The sequence below is a fragment of the Trachypithecus francoisi genome, unplaced genomic scaffold (genome assembly GCF_009764315.1).
Source record: "Trachypithecus francoisi isolate TF-2019V2 unplaced genomic scaffold, Tfra_2.0 Lachesis_group17, whole genome shotgun sequence".
Classification (NCBI taxonomy): domain Eukaryota; kingdom Metazoa; phylum Chordata; class Mammalia; order Primates; family Cercopithecidae; genus Trachypithecus; species Trachypithecus francoisi.
Genome location: NW_022681462.1, coordinates 23,892,012 through 23,907,523, shown reverse-complemented (window position 1 = coordinate 23,907,523; position 15,512 = coordinate 23,892,012).

The window sequence follows — 15,512 nt, the reverse complement described above, 5'->3', positions numbered from 1 at the left end:
CATTTCTCTATCCCCACTAATTGTTTCAAAAATCCATTTCATTGTCATCAAGGGCCAATTCATTCAGCTGTCAAAATGTGGACTACTGAGGCCAATGGGTTGAGGCTCACTCTCCCTATGGATCCATTAATGCTTCTTGGTTCCACATCAAAGATGGAGCCTGCTTCCAGCACAGTCCCCAGCCTGGGGGGCCAGCCATATTTTGAGATGGTCATGGGAGGGCCTATGGGAAAGCAGGGGTGGGCCAAGGAACCCTCCCCCATTGAACAGTGTGGACCCCACCACTCTCATCCTTTAATTTTCTAAAATAAGGAGAGAGACGAAATAGTTTCCATCACAGGCTTCAATTTCTCTTTTTCTCACTCCTACTTCCCATATCCTCCAGCCCCTCCCACAAAGCTAACACCCCAAAGAAGAGTCTTGGCAATCCTGCTGCTCTGGAGAAAGGCTCAACCTCTGATAACCAAGGGACATAAGGCTCTAAAAGGCAGTAGAACCACCAAGGAGCCCAGGAGCTCCGAGGCAAATGTGCTGGCAGCAGGCACCCAGCAGCCTATATATGGAGCAGCCAGGAAAGCAACTTGTTTCCAGGGTGAGCTAGCACAGCCTTTCAGGAAACTCGGAACCTAGCAACTCAGAACCTAGCAACGTAATTGAAGCCTGCCACGCTCACCTCTCAGCCCTCCACCTCCAGCCCAGCTCCTGCTCTGCGCGGAGCTGCTTTGGAGAACTTGCTGCTGGCACCCAACAGCTGGGTAAATTCTGCTTACAGTGGTTCCCAAAGAGGCCTGGAGGACATCTGGGTCTTCCATGGTGGTGGGGGTTTTGGCCTCAACAACAAGGCTCTGGTGGTAGAAATGATAGCAACCCAGTGAAAAGAGAGGGACAAAAGAGTCAAAGGAGTCAGTGCAAAAGCACTGTCCAGGAAAGCGAATCAACCCAGATTGTCCCCTTGGGAAACATGGCATGTGCTTGGGGTGACAGCTGATTCTCCTCTTAATCACTGTCATGAAAACAAAATAACCATAAGAGCAAAGGCAGATTAGACAAGGGAAATGAAAGAACCCAAATACTGACAGGATGCATTTTTGAAGATATAGCCGACTCCTGGGTCCTTGTCACAACCTTCCCACACCAATTCTCAGACCACCTTCTACCTGAACCTGAACGGTGGCAAAATGGCCTCCACAAGAAGCAACCCAATGGGGCTCTGTTCTCTCCTTGCCAAGACCAGGATGATAACGCAGTTGTGATGGTCACAGGACAAGGAAAGACCATGGATATAGGCAGCAAAGTCTAAGGAGATTTTCTTAGACAGAAGTCTGAAACTAGCATGGAGAAGAAACGGTTAAGGAGAGAGAGAGAAAGAGAGAGAGCGAGAGAGAGCAGAGATGGTACCTCCAAAGGCAGGATGTAGCAAGGTTAGCAGCAGCAGCCCTGTAAGGTAAGTCCGGTTCCACAGGGCCTTTCAAGAGGGATTCCTCGTGTCTAGGGCTAGAAATGACTTCTAACTGACTTCTGGTCATTTTTCCTTATTTTAACAAAGATCTATTTAATTTAATAGGCTTTTGTCTCAATGCTATTTGAATATACTTTGTTGATTCAATAAGGGCTGTTTTAACCATTCTTCTTATACTATCCTTACCCCATTTCATTGCTTCTCTTCCTAATTTTCAGGCTTCCAGTTCTACCTTCTTTCTATTATTTTCCCTTACCTTTCCATCCTATGTATTAAACTTTATTCTTTTTAAAACTATTCGCTTCTATGTTTTAGCCTTTTTATTTATTTTTTATTTTTTATTTTTTTTTGAGACGGAGTCTCGCTCTGTCGCCCAGGCTGGAGTGCAGTGGCCGGATCTCAGCTCACTGCAAGCTCCGCCTCCCGGGTTTACGCCATTCTCCTGCCTCAGCCTCCCGAGTAGCTGGGACTACAGGCGCCCGCCACCTCGCCCGGCTAGTTTTTTGTATTTTTTAGTAGAGACGGGGTTTCACCGTGTTAGCCAGGATGGTCTCGATCTCCTGACCTCGTGATCCGCCCGTCTCGGCCTCCCAAAGTGCTGGGATTACAGGCTTGAGCCACCGCGCCCTGCCTAGCCTTTTTATTTAAGAAAAATTTAACCTTAAAAAATCTTCCTTCACTTATATTTTCTTGTATATTCCTTTAAAATGTTGTTTAGATATTTATAGATTTAATGTTTGTATTAAATTAAATACTTGCATATTCCTTTAAAATATTATTTTGAGGCCGGGCGTGGTGGCTCATGCCTGTAATCCCAGCACTTTGGGAGGCTGAGGCGGGTGGATCACGAGGTCAGGAGATCAAGACCATCCTGGCTAACACGGTGAAACCCCATCTCTGGCCGGGCGCGGTGGCTCAAGCCTGTAATCCCAGCACTTTGGGAGGCCGAGACAGGCGGATCACGAGGTCAGGAGATCGAGACCATCCTGGCTAACACGGTGAAACCCCGTCTCTACTAAAAATACAAAAAAACTAGCCAGGCGAGGTGGCGGGCGCCTGTAGTCCCAGCTACTTGGGAGGCTGAGGCAGGAGAATGGTGTAAACCGGGAGGTGGAGCTTGCAGTGAGCTGAGATCCGGCCACTGCACTCCAGCCCAGGCGACAGAGCAAGACTCCGTCTCAAAAAAAAAAAAGAAAAAAGAAAAAGAAACCCCATCTCTACTAAAAATACAAAAAAATAGCTGGGCGTGGTGGCGGGTGCCTGTAGTCCCAGCTACTGGGGAGGCTGAGGCAGGAGAATGGCATGAACCCGGGGGGCGGAGCTTGTAGTGAGCCGAGATTGTGCCACTGCACTCCAGCCTGGGTGAAAGAGTGAGACTCTGTCTCAAAAAAATAAATAAATAAAAATAAAATAAAATATTATTTCAATATTTACAGATTTAATATTTTCTATTGTATTTAGTGTTAGTTCAACCTTTTATGCTTAAATTGTTGAGGGCTTTAAATCCTTGTTATTAACTATATCAGTCATGATTCAGAGCAGGCATGTGGCAGATACTTCCTAAAAATGGCTGCAATATTTCCATCACACATGCTCTTCCAGAATTTTGTCACTCCTCCATCAACAGGTGGAGTCTAAGTCCTCTCCCTTGAACCTAGATGAGTCTATATAACTGCCTTGACTACTAGAGTATGGCAGAAGGGATGCTATGGGACTTCTGAAGCTAAGTAATAAAGGTGATCCCTCTCCCTCTCTCTTTTTGTCTTTCTCTCTGTCTCAAAAATCTCTCCCTTGGAACCCAGCAACTCTGTTATGAGGAAGCCCAGGTCACCTGGAAAAGTCCCCGTGGACAGGAACCCAGGAAACTCAGCTGACAGCCAGCACCAGCTGGCCCACTTGTATGCACGGACCCTCTTGGAAGTAGACCCTTCAGCCTTCAGTAGAACCCCTCCAACTCATTCGATGTGGTACAAAGATGAACCTTCCCTGCCAAGCCCTGCCCAAATTGCAGGTTTGTGGGCAAAATAAATTATTGTTGTTGTTTTAAGCTACTAAATTCTGGATGGTTTGTTAGACAGCAATAAGATAACTGAAACTAGGAAACAGAAACTATAGGTTTTAAAACGGAAGAGGTTTACTAGAAGATATCAAATACTTACAAATTATTTGAAAGGGCTGGAATGAATCTCAGAACATAAAATTATTAAACTCAAAAATATGCTATAGTACAGGGACCAGGAAGTCCCTGCTGGCCAACACACCCACTTTTCAACGCCTAAAAAACCAGGGAGTGGGCACTGGAGCACTGCTCATGTCCCTTGATATGGCTCAACAGCAGAAAAACCACCCAAAGAGACGGGGAGATGACTCTGCCCCGTGCCCACCTTCTAAGTCTCACACAAGGCATATGTTTGGTATTACTTAATTTGCATTCAAATTCTAGCTGTAAAGGAATCTGAGAACTGTAGTTTTCACCTTTCCAGCCTCTGCAGTACAAGGAGGCCCTCAGAAGCAAGGAGAAATAGAGATTAAGCAAATCAGTCCAAAATATCCGCGTCTACCTTCTGCCCAATTGATTATACCAACTACCATATTTTCAAACTGTTATTTCATTTCCCTTTTTCCATATTTATTACCTGATTTTTCATGATTTGTTTTTATACTGGCTAGCAGAATTAGTGGGTGCAATGATGATAGCACTGAGGAGATCACTCTACAAGCAGGGAAGTTTAAAACCTCTGTCTCCAGATGCACCTGTGGCACTCATCTGGTTTCGCCTAATAGATACCCAGTCCTTGAGGCTGGCTCCTCGGTTGTGCCTAGCATACTCTCTTCCCTCAGTCTCACTCTACAAAGGTTACCAGGTTATTAGTGTGAAATGTATCCATCCAGCTCATTTTCTACAAATTAACATTTTTATACTCACTATCGAATTTAATAGACTAAAAATATGTACTGTACTAAAAATTCATTTTTGTTATGTTACAATATATCAAAACAACTTTCTAACAGTATATATAGATCTATCTTATTTTAAACTGCTACAGTTTTTTTAATCACATGAATTACTATAATTATTTAACTAATCCCCTCTTGATGGATACATAGCCATTCTTTTCCAATATGGCTTCTGAGTTTTAGTTCATTCTTGCACAGACCTTCTTCATGCCAAGATTATAAAAATTACCTGATTTATTTTTTGATTATTTTATAGTTTGGGGTTTATTATTGTATTTTTATATATCTGGAATTTACTTTTGAGTGTTGTGTAAAATATATATTCTACTTTTTCCTCCAGAGGTCTGCCCAGTTCTCTTAATACCATTTATTCAATAATCAAATGTTTGAGTTACTGTGAACAGGTATAGAATTTATAGAATTTATCATATTCTAAATTCCATATCCATGTGGGTTGGTTTCTCAGCTCTGTTCCACTGGTTCATTTGGGTATCCCTTGCACTAGCACTACATTATGTTAACAGGTTTTGATATTTGATAGAGCTTTAGACATCATTTTCAAAATTCTCTTGATTATTTTTTCCTATTCTTCCAAACATGTTTTAGAACTAATTTGTCAAATTGCACCCTGTTCCACACACACACACACAAAAAACAGATGTTATTGGCCTCTTTACAGAAATTGCATGAAACTTACAGATTGATTTGGGGAACTGACTGTGGCAGCTATGGAGGTGTAGCCACTTGAGTCTCCCTTCAACAAAGGATTTGCCATTCAGCTGCAAGCAGTGCAGCTATCCATGAGCCTACAGCTGTTAGCACCTTTCAGGTTCACCTCAGTTTTCAGGCCAAGACCATGCTCTTTCCAACTAGGCCCCTCACCAATGACTGAGAGCAAAGAGGGCATAGGGACTGGCCTCTTCTTCCCAGTGCAGGATTCTTCTAATGGGTATTTGCTCTGGAACTCGCCACTAGGTTGGCTGAAACCGTCAGATGCTCATTGCAGTATGAGGCTCTTCCATCCAATCTTGCCTTTATCTCTCACATGTGTTACTCCCAAATAAACTCCCTGTAGCCTTCCCTCTCAATGTCTGCTTCAGAGAGAACCCACCAACACCGACAATGACATATTCATAATATTGAGTCTTCCCATCTGGTAAGACATCTCTCCCCACCTAGTCTATTGTTCAATGCCCTTCAGAAAAAATTTCATCATTTTCTTCATATTCATCTTTCACATTCTTAAGTTTATGACTAGTAATTACTCAATTTTTAAAGGTTTTTTTGCTGAAGTAAATGACATCTTTAAAGTGTGATAAAATATATCAATCACACTTTAAATCGATATATTTTAAAGGTATGTAGTAGGTCATAAGGGTTTATAACTGTTATATCATTGCCTCGTCATTCATTTATAAGTTGTCTTCCTTTTGACCTCCTGAAAACACACATAGAATTAAGCAACAACAATCTACTTCCATCAGTAAGGGAATGCATAAACAAATTGGTATATTTAAACAATGGAAAGTTAGTGACTGAGAAAAAAGGATTGATACATATAAAACATATATTAATTGATACTGATGCATGAAAAAAAATGGAGTGGGTAAATCTTACACAGATTATGTTGAGCAAAAGAAGCCAGACACAAAACAGTACATACTGAATTATTCCATGTATATGAAGTTCAAGAGTAGGCAAAACTAATCTATAGTGATATAACTGAGAAATATGGTTACCCGAAAGAGGGGGTATCTACTGACTGGAAAAAGGTACAAGGGAACTTTTTAGAGGATGTAAATGTTCTATATATTGATTTATGTTAAAAAGTCATCAAATGGTAGATACACTTAAGATTTGCTCATTTTACTGTAAGTAAATTAAAGCTCCACGAATAAAATATAGTGGGTCGGAGGAAGACTCGTCCTCCTACTGATTCTCCACCTAAATAAATGACCACTGGCCAGGCACGGTGGCTCATGCCTGCAATTTCAGCACTTTGGGAGGCTGAAACAGGATAATTGCTTGAGCCCAGGAGTTCAAGACCAGCCTGGGCAACACAGTGAGACCCCACCTCTAAAAAAAAAAATTTAAATTAGTGGGGTGTGGTGGTGTGTGCCTGTGGTCCCAGCTACTTGGGAGGCTGAGGTGGGAGGATTGCCTGAGCTGGGGAAAGTTGAGTTGAGCCATGATCGTGCCACTGCACTCCAGTCTGGGCAACAGAGCATGAGAGCCTGTCTTGAAAAAAAAAAAACCACTAACCCATGGTCAAAACCGAACCCAAGAGTCAACCTTGACTCCTTCCTCTCTCTTCTGCCCCATGGGGAGCTATTCACCCTTGTGTGTGTGTTATACAAGAGCTCCTAAATGACTGCTGACTCTGAAAGCTTCTCCTTTCCTATTGCCACCCACTGTTCAGGTCTGAGAGCCCACTGTCAGGTGACTTGCCACAATGGCCTCCTAACCGATCCACCCTCCAGGTCACCTTCCATGCTATCTTAGAGCGTGGAAGGTGGTCTTAGAACGCTGGTCCTTCTAAGATAAAAATCGCATTGGCCATACAGCTTAAATCTCTTCAACAGCATTGTATTACCCTAGGGATAAAGTCCAAATGCCTATGCATGGAAGCTTGTGATCAGATAGGTGGGGGGGCGGGGGGGGGGGAACAAGTCCAAATGCCTAAACCCGCTTAAAACGTCTTCCGGGATCCTAAACTCACCAATTTCTCCAGCCTGACCCCGCTTGCCCTTTCCCGCCTTACGCTCCAGCCGTCATGGGCTTCCGCCAGTTCCCTGAATCCTTTTCTCCTCCCTTGTCTTTTTTCTCTCACTTTCTGGCTTTTGTATATGCTGTCCCTTTTGCCTAGAACATTCTCCCCACTCAACCTTTCCCTTTTTCTGGCTAACTTTTACTTAACCTTCTAGTTTCCATTCAAATGGAGACTAGACTTCATTCCCCAAGGAAGCCTTCCCTGAATATCTTGATGAGCTAAGGACCTCCTGCTTCATTCTATGATCTCAAACCATCCGGTCCTTCTCCCACTGGCACATGCATCGCACCTTTCTCTAATACCTAGTTGAATTGGCTGATGTATTAAGTCCTCAACAAATATTTAGATGAATGAATGATGAATGAATGAGAGCAAGGATTGGAAGATAACAACTAGTCATGAAATTCATGTCATAGTAACCAATTCCACCCCCATATGCATAGATGCCCAGAAAACACAGGGCATAAATTTGGGGTACGAAGAATTACTCACCATTTCTCAACTGGACATATTGTTTCTAACATCACCTTTTTTTTTTTTTTTTTTTTTTTGTAGCAAGTACCTGTGCTTCAACCACCACTTAATTTGTTAATTCTTTTTTTTTTTTTTTTTTTTTTTTTTTTTTTTTTTTTTTTTGAGACAGAGTCTTGCTCTGTCGCCCGGGCTGGAGTGCAGTGGCCGGATCTCAGCTCACTGCAAGCTCCGCCTCTCGGGTTTACGCCATTCTCCTGCCTCAGCCTCCCGAGTAGCCGGGACTACAGGCGCCCGCCACCTCGCCCGGCTAGTTTTTTGTATTTTTTAGTAGAGACAGAGTTTCATCGTGTTAGCCAGGGTGGTCTCGATCTCCTGACCTCGTGATCCGCCCGTCTTGGCCTCCCAAAGTGCTGGGATTACAGACTTGAGCCACCGTGCCCGGCCAATTTGTTAATTCTGACTCTTACTCCTGAGACTGTAGGTAGAGAATATAACATTCTCCCATTTCACAGGTGAGAATACACAAGCACAGAAAGTATTTGTAATTTGTTCAAGGTCACAGAACAAGCGAGTGGCAGAACTGGGTCACAATCAGTTCCTCTGACTCCCTGGCTTGAGGTTTTACTCTATTGTCAGATTCTCTATGTCTCCTGCAGGCCATGTATCCCTACCAAATGTAGGGATCACTGGTTTGGCCTTTGTGAGAGCAGGTGCTTAGAAATCCTGTTGAACTTTCTTCCTTCACTACCTACCCTGTACCAGAAACTCACTGCACAACATTGATAAAACCAGTTCTGTTCTAGGCCCCTACTTGCTGCTGCCTGGGGAGGTGACCCCCAGGGTATCCCCCCTCATGCCTTGACTGAATAAAACTCCCTGCTGAAGTCTTCACATGGCACACCGCATGAACATGTGGAACCCACTAGTTGCCAAGCCAAATGTGGCTCCAGATTATTCTAGGAAACAAATAAATTGTTTTGCTGTGGATTGAAGGAATTGCTAATTAGGGATTTTTATTTTGAGCAGTGTTCCTTGGAGCTGGCAGACAGATGGAGTAGGCGAATTGCTCCAGGGGCATTGTTAAGCAGAGGGAACTGTTTCTGCCCCTGGTTATGAGAACCTGCCAGAGCTCATTGCTGCCCAGCTCTTGCCCTCAAGGACAAGGGAGGCTTCCTGGCTCACAGTGATTTCCTCTTTTCTGGGACTGGCCCTCAAAGCACAAGCACAAGACCCTAGTGGTGTTGTCAATTGTATATTACCCTGCCTGCTAGCCATATAATTGTCCTCGGGAGAAGAGCAGAGGTCTTTTCTAGGATTCCCTACCTGGAACTGGGAATGAAAATCCATTTATCACAGCATCTGACGTGTAGAACACACAATCTGCCAATGGCCAGGTTTTCAGTTATCAGTGAGGAAAAAAAAAGGAGCTGGGAGCATTCTGAGAACTCTTAGCCTCTGATACCCAGCTTCCGACACCCAGTGTGTCCCTGATGCCCTTACAGGTTGGTTGTTTGACACTTTTTTGGATTCCCCATTCCCTTGGATATGCTAATAAGTTTCTTCTTTCCTCCCCTCTTCCTTCCTTTCCTTCCTTCCTTCCTTCTTTCCTTCCTTCCTTCCCTTCCTTCCTTCCTTCCTTCCTTCCTTCCTTCCTTCTTTCTCCCTTTCTCTCTCTCTCTCTTTCTTTCATCGTTCTTCTCTAAGCTAATTGAGGTTGCATTTCTGTGATTTGCAACCAGAAGCCCAGCCTGATGATGATGGACAGGATTCAAGGACACACAGAGGACCCAGGCTATGGCTCAATGGACCTAGCTGTGGATAAATTGCCTGGGCATTTCGGAGTTATATTGTCCAAGCTCAGTACAGTGACCAATCTACCTCAAAGAGGTTTAAAGAGAACTATGGCAAGATGGGGGAGGAGAGACAGTGAAAAGACAGTGAGATGAGCTCGGATAAGTGAAAACAGGAGGCCAGAGAGAGAAACATGCCAGACAGATAGGTTAAGAAGGCTCGTTTCTGATTCCAGTTCTATTCTAGAGCTATAGGTCTCTCAGTCTGCTCACTAAGCCTCCTTTTTACCTTCTTAACACATGAATTGAAAATTAGTGCTCTAAACACCATTATTTAATCAAATAAAAACATTCAGCAAGATCCAAGTCCATTATTGACCACAAAGGGAGAGCAAGGCTTAGATCCAAACAACTGATGGGAGACCGATTCCAAATCACAGGGCAGTAGCAGTGTGAAGTCATTGTAACCGTCTGCCTACCTCTGACCCTCCTAGAACCCACCCTAGTCACACCTCTTCTGTGATCATCTACCTCTCAGCTCTGTCCAGTGTTGCCAAAGGAGGACTGTAGAATGGAAGACAAGAGAAAGAATAACCTCCCTCTCTCCTGTAGGAGAACAGTTTAGAAGCCAAGCCACCTTGGAAGAATCCACTTTTCCTAATGGCATGCAGCCACCTTGTTCTCCTCGCCACCTCTCTCCATGATCCAAAATAGAAAGAACAGGGCCAGGTGTGCCGGCTCACACCTGTAATTCCAGCACTTTGGGAGTTCATGGTGGGAGAATCACCTGAGCCCAGGAGTTAGAAACCTGCCTGGGCAACAGAGCGAGACCCCATCTCTACAAAAAATGAATAAATAAAAATAGAAAGAATTCAAAACAGAAAGAACAAAAGTAAGGAGGGTACAGAAGCCCCCACACCCAGTGTCCCCACCCAGTCCTCCCAGTCTATGCGAGAGCAGAGCAGCCTCACTTTCAGTGCCCACTACAGGGATGTGAGGAGCATAAGGAAGGTTTTTCCACTCAAAAAGTCTTTGGGTGAGGAGGACAAGGTGGGCAGATCACCCAGGTCAGGAGTTCAAAACCAGCCTGACCAACATGGAGAAACCCCATCTCTACTAAAAATACAAAATTAGCAGGGCATGGTGGTGCATGCCTGTAATCCCAGCTACTTGGGAGGCTGAGGCAGGAGAATCGCTTGAATCCGGGAGGTGGAGGTTGCGGTGAGCCAAGATTGCGCCATTGCACTCCAGCCTGGGCAACAAAAGTGAAACTGCGTCTCAAAAAAAAAAAAAAAAAAAGTATTTGAGTGAGGTATTAAGCCTATATATCATGGAAAAGGAAATACTAAGGCCCCGTGAAAAGATTCTCATCCTTACTGATAATTTTTTTTTTTTTTTTTTTTTTTTGAGGCGGAGTCTCGCTCTGTCGCCCGGACTGGAGTGCAGTGGCCGGATCTCAGCTCACTGCAAGCTCCGCCTCCCGGGTTTACGCCATTCTCCTGCCTCAGCCTCCCGAGTAGCTGGGACTACAGGCGCCCGCCACCTCGCCCGGCTAGTTTTTGTATTTTTAGTAGAGACGGGGTTTCACTGTGTTAGCCAGGATGGTCTCGATCTCCTGACCTCGTGATCCGCCCGTCTCGGCCTCCCAAAGTGCTGGGATTACAGGCTTGAGCCACCGCGCCCGGCCCTTACTGATAATTTTTACAACAAAAATTAAAATATCACTGGGATGCCTCTTTCTGTTTACCAGTTGGTCCTCATATACTGCTAGTTAGCCCAGAGATTAGAACAATCTTTTTAGAGAAATATTTAACAATATATATAATTTTAAGTGTTTGTACCTTAGTCCTAAAAAAATTCACTCTTTTTAAGGACTATACTACTCTTCCCTGTATCATTCCAATTTTAGTATATGTGCTGCTGAAATGAGCATGAAATTTCACTTTTTGTAACCTAGCCTATGGCTATAGTATGAGTTCAAATCCCTTGCATCATCACTAACCTGGTAAGCTTGGACAAATTTTTTAGTCTTCCATGCTCAATTTCTCCATCTGTAAAACAGAAATAATAATACTACTAATCAGGTTGTGGTGAGGATTAAATGATGAGTATATGTAAAGCTCTCAATACCTGTCAGATAGTGCCTATAGTAAATAACATGCAATTGTTAGCTAGAATACTGTAATATTATTACCCTATCAATGTACCACATATACATAAAAGGCTATATATAGCCAGATTCGTTATAATAGTGAAAGACAGGAAACAAGTTAAAAAATTATATTTGGCCGGGCGCGGTGGCTCAAGCCTGTAATCCCAGCACTTTGGGAGGCCGAGACGGGCGGATCACAAGGTCAGGAGATCAAGACCATCCTGGCGAACACAGTGAAACCCCGTCTCTACTAAAAACACAAAAAAAACTAGCCGGGCGAGTGGCGGGCGCCTCTAGTCCCAGTTACTTGGGAGGCTGAGGCAGGAGAATGGCGGGAACCCGGGAGGCGGAGCTTGCAGTGAGCTGAGATCTGGCCACTGCACTCCAGCCTGGGCGACAGAGCAAGACTCCGCCTCAAAAAAAAAAAAAAAAAATTATATTCATCTACACAATGAAATACTCTGGTGAAATTGTTACCAACACTATAGATCAACACTATAGATGGGTATCATTATGGAAAAAAAAAAAAAAGGTACAGTGTTAAGTTAGTTACAAGACTATGTATAGTATGAAAATGATGTAAATAAGAATGATGATAATGATTGTTGACTAAATGGATGTTGACTAAATGCATGTTGCATGAATATGCATGAAAAAAATCTATAGGAATTGACCTAAAACGTGTTCATGTGTGTGTGTGTACAGGATAGTGAAAGATACCCCGTTCTTTGCATTCTAATTTTTAACATTTGTCTTTTTTCAATAAGCCTGTTACTTTCATGGGCACTAAAAATAATAGCCATACTCATAATCATAATAATGACCCAAACCACAAACAAATGATGGGCCATGAGCAGGGAAGAGAAAAGAGACAGAGAAGGTCGGCCTCTTGCCTCAGGGGCAGATGATCACACTACTTCTGCCCTACTGGCTGTGGAAGCCCGGGGACACTGCTGAGGTCTTGGAAGTGGAGTTGGGCACTGCAGACGCTGCGAATGGATGCAGCCTTCATCTCTGCTGTGGCTTCATTGGCCATGTGTTTTGTTAATCTGATGGCTGACCCTGCCTCTGTCTCTGCTTTTAAATAAATCCTTTAGGAAGAGAAAAAAAGAGGGAATGGAGGGAGGGGGCAGGAGAGAAGAAGAGAGGAGAGGTAAGGAAGAGAGAAGAAAGGAGAAGCAGAGAGGAAAGAGGAGTGAGAGATGCAGTGCCCCTGCATCTCCATGGCCCCAGGAAGTGGGACATGGAACTGTTTCTCAGCTCTCATTGTCAGGAGTCGCCATGGAGACCGAGTGCTGGCCTCTTCATGATTAATACTCCCAGGCAGCTGTCTTCTTGGAGTCTTTTAAAATATATACACTATTATTTGAACACAATGATATTTAGAGCAGAAAGATCAAGGTAGGGTGTGGAGGAGGGAGCAGTAGCATAACCAGAACTATGACAGGGGCTGAGCCCTCCCCAGAAGAGAGAGCAGGGAGGCTGCCTCTACCCTCCCTCTGCCCCTCCCCACCTCCTTCCCTGGATTCAAAGCTTCCAGTCTCATGCACTGCGGCATCAGCATCTGAAGGGCCAACCCAGCACCTGGCACTGGGCTGTGCTCTATGAATATTTGATGAATGAATTTCTTCATTCATTAATTCATTCAGCAAATGTTTGTTCAGTGCTTGTCTAGAAAGTGAATTCTCCTTTGCACCTTTTCCCATGGAAATAGAAAATTCGCTCTCACCTTTAATAATAATTAAATAATAAAATTAATTATCTTCTCCTAAATTGTCTTATAGAGTAAGATAGCCTGGACTTGACTGTCAGCCCTACCACTGAATAGAAGTGTGGTGTCGATCAAGTCATTTGACGTCTTTGAGTCTGCTTCCTCATCTGTGAAATTGGTCTCCAATTCCTTACTCCATAGAACTTTTGTGGAGATTGAATGATAAAATATTTGTAAAGTGCTCAATGTATGTGATTTCCCTTTTTTCCCTTGTGTACATTTGTGTTTTTATATTTGAAGTGTGATTAAAATGGAGCTCATAGATCTAAGCTCCTCTCTCTTCCTTCCCTTCCCAAAGACCTTTTGGGCCCAGAATCTCTTTGTAAGCTGTTAAAATGTAGGGAGAAGGGACGAGCTGGGAAGAACTACAAAATGCTCAGCACCCTTTATATTCCCTCCCAGTCCTCAAGGAGCCAAATGCAGATGCAAATTGCCCTCCAGAGGCAGCCATCCTCTGTGCCTGCGAGTGTGTGTATGTGTGTCCACTGGAGGTGAGTAGCATAGACATGGGGGTGTGAGCCATCCCACACCCAGAGCACAAGCTGTCTCTTCCCTATCTCCTTTCCTAATCACTCCTACCCAACCCCAAGCCCTGTCCCCAGGTCTGGCCTCTAACACAAGAAACTTAGGGTGACTTGGACCCTTGTCCTAACACAGACCTAGTCCAACAGCCCTTGGCAGAGAGCAGCAATGGCTTGGCAACTCACCAAGAGAGTAGGGGAATTATCTGTGACTAAGAAGGAGGAGGAATGCTGTGGCAGAGGGAAGAACAGCAGAAGGGATGGGCAACCTGGGGCCGACCAATCTGGCCCGACGGGGTGACCTGGGGAGACTGGACACCAGCCCAGCCAAACTCCTCCCCTCCTCCTCCCTCTGAGGCAGTAGGATGCCAGAGTGGATTTGAGACATGTGTGCCCTGCGTGTCTGGTGTGGGCTCACCTGGCCTTGGCAATGCATTTGGATTAGAATCAAACCCTGGATCTGAAATAGAGTATAAGGAAAATCATGCTTGGTGTGTCCAATCTTTACAGACATCTGCTGGGTTTCTGTATTTCCTACATGCTCATGTATGTGTTACTAACACAGAACCATAAGTGTAGCCATTTAGTAAGACACACTGCAAGTGCACGACCCTGTGAGAACCTTTGTATGATTTGTGGACTCAAGGAGAAGATGCATACAAATGTGTCAGCATATGCTTTGCAGGTGATTGTGTGAAAGGACCTATTCTGTGAAAACACTTATAGGGTCATAGTGGGATGAAGAGTGGGTACCTAGTGCTGGAGATGGGGCTCAGGGTCCCAGCAGACATAAAACCAAAGTCTACCTTCTGGTCTGTGATAGGCACTTAAGAAATGAATACTGAATGAATGAACATCGAGAAACTGAATGAATGGATGTTGGGATAATGGACATAGGATGAAAGGACTGAGAATGTGGTGGGGTTTGGGCATTCTTGGGCTCTCTCTCTCTCTTGAAAAGGAGGGCACGGGGTGGAAGAGAGGCTGGGAACTATACAGACCATGATGCTGAGTCCACCACCCCCAAAGGGCTTTGCTTCTATTTCAAAGAAAGTAGAGAAGGAAGGCGGAGCCCTAGACCTGCCTGCCTTACCCTCCAGCACACAGAGTCTCAGGAATTGATGCTCTTCATAAAGAAGAACACGCTATTCCATGTATTTATTTACTCCTTCCCCCCATGTATTTATTTATTTGGTTTCAGAAAGGAGTTAAGTGAGCTATAATACAAAATAAAATAAGCATTGTAAAAAGAATGTAAGAATGAGACAGAGGGAAAACCACAGCAGAAGGGAAATTAGACTAGGAGAGTAGGCAAGCTTCTTTGCTGGAGTTGGCTCTGATGCTTCTGCAGCCAAGATTCACAGCCTCCTTAAGGCTAGGAATTTTTTTTTTCTCAAAAGAAGCCCAACTATTTCAAGTACTGATTCCAGGGAGATATTTCCCGTGGATTCCCTATGTGTTGCTGGGAACAACATCCTTAGAGTGAAAGTCATTTGTATGAAGGCAGAAAAAATGGTCTGCAGAAGCATCTCATACCCTGTGGGTGAGGGAGGAGTGAGCAGGAATTGGCCCTACTTTTCTAGAAGACAATTTGCCAGTTGTCTATCAAAATTTTAC